This window comes from Poecilia reticulata, linkage group LG21, assembly GCF_000633615.1.
Source record: "Poecilia reticulata strain Guanapo linkage group LG21, Guppy_female_1.0+MT, whole genome shotgun sequence".
Classification (NCBI taxonomy): domain Eukaryota; kingdom Metazoa; phylum Chordata; class Actinopteri; order Cyprinodontiformes; family Poeciliidae; genus Poecilia; species Poecilia reticulata.
Window position 1 is genome coordinate 10416229 of NC_024351.1, and position 6162 is coordinate 10422390.

The following is a 6162-nucleotide window of genomic DNA, read 5'->3' on the forward strand; positions in this document are numbered from 1 at the left end:
AATTTGTTACGTGTAACCAACTTAAGCTTATCAGACTTAATTTATTTACATTTGTTTAACATGACAATTTACATCCATCCATTATTTTACACCCTTATTCCTAGCGTCGCCAGGAGTGCGGGTGCCTATTTCCAGAGGTCAACATGACAACTTAATACAAATCCATCTTGCATCAAGAGTTGGAAAAAAAAACCCTCCCTGGATGAGAGAGTGATGAAGTCATGTAGAAAATTATTACTTTAAGATAATAGTGCCTTAAAGTGACTAGTCTACTCTATTTTATTCTGTCCTATATTATTAAATTATGAGGTTCACTTATCACTCAAAGCTTTTAAATTCGTGTTTGTTTAATGAATAATGGTGCTGATGAAATCGATGTCACTGAAATTTAGTGTAAATTAAGCCCTGCAAGTTAAAATGGTTAATGACAGAATAATTAGCATTAAAAACAAACGCACATTAAAACACAAGCAACACACATATGAAAAAAACAAAACAAACACACACGCACACACCAAAAAACACCCAAGCTATGATGAAATACTAAACTAAAAAGTGCAAATCAGAGGAGATGTATTTGTCCAGTAGGGGGCACTAGCTGCTCTCTTAAGATCATTGTTACTGGATATTAAGTAGGTCACATTTGAAGCTCCTCTGATAGGTGGGCTTCATGGGACGAGAGAGACTGAGGCTGGCTTAGACCCGAAGGGAGGTGGAAGGGGGTTGTCATGGGGCCAGTTTCCCTCCAGCCAATTATAAAGACGTTTACCTTGCAAGGATGTAGTGGTGCGATGCTGTGTCATACCATTCTATTGATCACAAATAGTTTGTTACATCACCTTTTTACCACCCAAAACTTCCAGAAATTCACATTAACAGCTACATTAACAACATTCCTAACGTAATGGCCTAAATCCTTTTTTTTTGCCCAAAAAGTGATTTTCAGAATATAAAAATATAATAATAATAATAATAATAATAATAATAATAATAATAATAATAATAATAATAATAATAATAATAATAATAATAATAATAATAATAATATCTACATAGAATCTGAAAGACAGTTTAATTAATACTCAAGGTGTTTTTGTTGGTTTTTATTAGATCTTAAAATTTCTCATCGTTAAACTCTTTCTACATCTCTCTGACCCTTTGTCCTTCCTCTGGGACAGCAAAATAAATTTACTCTTCCGCTTAATTCTCAGCAAGACCTTGGTTAGTTATTGAACGGACGATCTTTACATTAAACAGACTGAGAGCCATTGCCCCCATCTGTAGTTATAACTGATGATTCTGCTGGATTCACGGTTTAACTTGACTGTGGTGTGATAGGGTTCCTTTAAGTGCTTTTGAGAGCGTTGCAGATATACAGGTGTTATGTTAACGTAACAGCAACATTAGCAGAACACAAAGCTGTGTGAGCTTAAGCAACACCAATAAAACATGAACATGTCTGAAGCCTTTTTACACCTTTTAAAGGGGTTCAGGTGAGTGTAAACGGCACTCTAATCACTTGTGTCTGATCCCAGGCCGACTGGTGAGGACTGGGGCACCAGTTTAACTCTACCACTGCAAACAGTAGAAATCTCCTGAAGGTATTTGGCAATGTTTAATGTATAATGCAAATACATTAAACATTTAGCAACTACAGATCTTTACCAAAACTGAAAATATCATGGAAAACAAATGCCAGACAAGATTTTATGACAGCCAGTGGAGAAATAATCGATTTATCCAAATTTTAATTGCATGCATTAACTTTTTCTCAGGGTAAATGCTCTCTTAAAAATCCAGATTTGTTCAATTTAAGATAGAAAGTGCAATTACATAATTAGGACTCAAACAGTAGAATTATTTGGTGCTGATAAGCGAGATAAAACCTTCACCTTTCTTATCACAATTGCTCTTCTGCACTTTTTATTGCACTCGATCGACTGCACGGTTACAAGTCTGCAAATAAAGCTGTTCATGAGAATGAGAAAAAAAATGTTCGAAAATTGTTTATTAAATTTAAACGTTATCCACAATGACACATTACAATGTAATGTGTAATGTAATGTAAGGAAATGTGATGTACCAGGAAGTCAAATGTACAATTTTAAAACTGGACAACAACCTCTCTTTCCGTCTAGTTAAATGAGCTCATTAAAATGGTTAATTATGGGATATTTTATCTGCTATGAATGAACTTTGACCTCCTTCTGTGGAAACGTTGTGTCAGAGCAGTCATGCCTGGTTTAAAGTGTCTATCATCTGTTGATAAAGCAGGAGAACAATATGGCGAATCAGTTTATGACACAGCGATACCCGGTGCATGACTTCATTGTGTCTGGACTTTCAGCCAATGTTTGCTCAACCTGATTGACTAATAGGTGAGCAAACTGCAGGAGAAAGCAGCATGAAGTGATGCAGAATGCTTGTCTCGGGTGATTTATGAAGCTTTCATTGTGTCGTTTCTTTGAGATGCATCTTCATCTAATAGCTAACGTCACTTCCGAAACTGGAGCTAACTTTGCTCTTAGATATGTCAGCAAAAGTGAAAAAACAGGAACAATTTTCTCCCTGAAAGGATATGCCTACTAATAATTGAATGAAAGAATAAATATGGCAAACAGGAAAAGACGGCAGAGCTTAGAGAGAAAGCATACTGTACATCAAAGTCAGCTTTATTGTCACCTTGCTAGAGACACACGGACAAATTGAAATTTTACTCCTCACGGAGTCACAGAGCAACACACGTTTAAAACAAAGAACTAGAACAACAAATGCAGGGGTGTTCCCAACATAGGAAGGCATATCGATTTATCTTCTTCATTGAAGACAAAAACGTACCAAGTATTGCTACTTTTGCTAAAAAATGTAATAAAATAAAAAATCTTAGTTGTGCCCCCCTGAAACTATTACTGGCCTTATCTGGCCACCTCTATGAACATTTTCTGGGGGTGCAACTGAACAAATGGGCAAAAAAACAACCAAACAAACACATAAAAAATATACATATGGGTGACAGTGATTGAATAAAGAAAGAAGTGAGAAGGAAACAGAAAGACAAGCTCAAAAAGTGCAGTTATTCTAGAAATAGAATAGTAGAACATTGTAGATATATGTCTTATTAGTTCAGTGGGAGCCAGGTGAGAGAGCTGGGAAACAGTTGAACTTCCTCTCACTGTGGATGAGACTGATTGTGGCTGAGAGGTTTCACAGCATCCCAGCAGGCTCTAGACATTTTGGGAATGGAGGGTGCGGTATGTATGTGGAGGATAACATGAGCAGTGATTATTTTTGATATGGGTGGCATGAGTTTCTGCCCTCGGTGAACACACTGGAGAGTGCCACAAGGCAAAACTTAAATAAATTAAAAAAAAAAGTGTTATCAGTGGCTTTTGATGGACTGGTAGCCTCTCCAGGGTTTATGCTGTCTGTTGCTCAACAACCAGTGGGGACATGACCCTGCGAGGGGCAAACGGGTATGGACAGATGGACACATGTTAGCTGTAAGTTGTTTCTTTCATTTGTCTAACTATCTAGATAAACTTATAACAATTTTAATTGTAAATTTAAAAAAATATGTCTTTTGGTGTTTTTTTGGCCAAATTGCTTCACTGAGGGACAACTACTATTAATTTCCATGTAGGCATTTTCAAGACATAAACTTGGCCAACAAACAGGATATGAGTATAATTGTTATATGTAGAAATATTTCACATAAGATATTTATTCCTTATTTGTTTCAACCCATTACATTTTTGCACCAAATTCTAATCATTTGGTTTCCGAATAAGTCTCTTCTAATTGCGCGCTGGAGGAGGTAAACACGCGGACAGTTCGAACATGAATCTGCAATCGAATCATGCTGAAAGCCTACTTTGAAACAGCAGTTTCCTGAACTCTTTGTGAAACCACTGAGAGCAACAAGCTGTACTGCAGGTTGAGAAATGTGACTAAGAAGTCTCGAGATAAGCCCTGATTACACCGAGCAAAGCACACAGCTGATAACGCTAAAACTACTGTCTTTCACAAATCCTCATGTCATGTTCCATCTGAAAATATCACAATCAGGAGACTACACAGAGATGCATTTTATGCTTAAAAATATGAAGCAAACAATTGTTAATAATGATTTTTCTTTAAATAACCAGTGTTTCCAGCTGATTAGAGCACTGACCTTTGAACTTAATAACTGATTAGGTAAGAGCTCCCATTGCTGCCAAGCAGGTTTTCTGCAAGTTTTTTTTTTTTGGTATCACAAATTACTTTCATCATATAGTTGTTGTTTTCTTTTTTTTTGACTGATTATGAATAATTTCAATTTTGTTTTTCAGCTCTTCCGTTTTAATTTTCTGCTTTTATTTTCATCTGAAGCCGCTGCCAGATTTCACAAGCTGATTGCAAAAGATGTGAGCAAATAGATCGGCTGTTTATAAAATCCCCTTGGCCTGATAAAAAAAAAAAAGCAGAAGCAAAGAGCAGGTTTGCTGCAGTCTTTGAAATCACAACAAAGAAAAAAAGGTCGAATGCTGAAATAAGTCCAAATTTTGATGAAAATAGGTGTTTACTGAAAACGAATAGTGCTTCTGTGCATATATATTTACAGATGTCCTCTGCTTTTGATTTTTTTTGTCACTCTTAAACATTGAACGATTTATTGTTATACATCAATATTCATTCACCAAGGTTTTTAGTTTTTTTTAAAAGGGGAAATTGTAAAATCCATGATCTGATCAATTTCATCAAAGCAGCTCCAGACATGGACGTTTGTCATGTTTGGCTAGAAGTCTGATGTTCTCAGCTTATGAAATGATGTCATGTTTTATGCCAGATGAACTGAGATAGACAAACAACAAAAATGTGCACTTTGTCACAGAATAAAATATTTTCCAAAGTTTTGGAGATCATAAAGTTGTTGTTTTTTTGTGTGCAAATTTCAGAAAGACTTTGTTCTTTTCGGTCAGCAGTCATTTTTGCCCCATTACTCGTACGTGCACAAATTCCACTACAAAGGTATTTCAGAGAAGGCACTTGCATATTTTCGCATTACTGCAGAGCCGTACCCAGTCCTGTTTCCTTTTGACACTAGAGGTTTTTCTCAGTTCCAAACTGTTCTTCATTTACCAGGGCAAATCCAAACCTCAGTCAGTTCAACTGAACTCCATTCGGGTCAGCAGAGGAAAAAAAGATTGATTGCAAATCCATACTCATGTCTCATAAACATGCTTGCTTACAAAAAATATGCAGCTTTTGATAAAAAAAATAAATAAAAAATATGTTAGTTATAATGTAAATGCTTTGAGCAAGTTTAGACTATATATATAGCAGAGAACAATCAGTAGGAGTAGTGAACAGACCTGCACAACATTAGAATATCATGCACATTGTGAATTCCCAACAGAGGAGAGCGAATTGCTCACTGAATAATTTATCCAGTAAGCAGCATTAGTCTTAGGCACAGTCAGAGCTAAAGAGAAAAGTACATCCTCTTTCTAATATATGGCTCATGTATCAGGACATGATAAACCTGTCAGTGTTAAGTGTGCAATACCTTACACCACACCTTTTCTCACCACACTGCTGCTATTTATCAGCCTTTGCAGTTTATCTATCTATCTATAGCGTACAAGGCTGTGTTTAACACCAAGGCAATGCAAAAAGACATCAGAGAAGCAACTGTTGCTGCCATTCTAACAGAGAAGCAACATAAGATCTTTTCCAAACACACTGAGGCCGATCATCCTGCAGTGTTAAAGATTATTCACCTGATGTAGAAAATTTTAAGCACAGTTGCTAATTTCCCCATGCAAAATCAGTCCAATATCAGCCTGTACAAGAATAGCAAAAGAAAGAGCTTCCTCTCACTGCAGAGACAAATACAAAATTGCTTGGATTTACAAAGCCGCATCTGAATGAACAACAAGCAACAAGTGGAATAGCAAATGTGAGCACATCTGTCTGCTAAAGCTTGACTACAATTTGGAAATTCAAAGAGCAGATGAAAAGTTATATAATAGAAGTTTCTCCACAACAATGTCAGAGTTAGTCAGACAAAAAAAACAAAAAAAAGATTTTTGGTTATTGCTGCTGAAATGGGATTTAATAAGTCATTGAGTCATGAGGTTCTTTCTCTATTACACACTATTTCTACCTTATTGTGTCCTGATA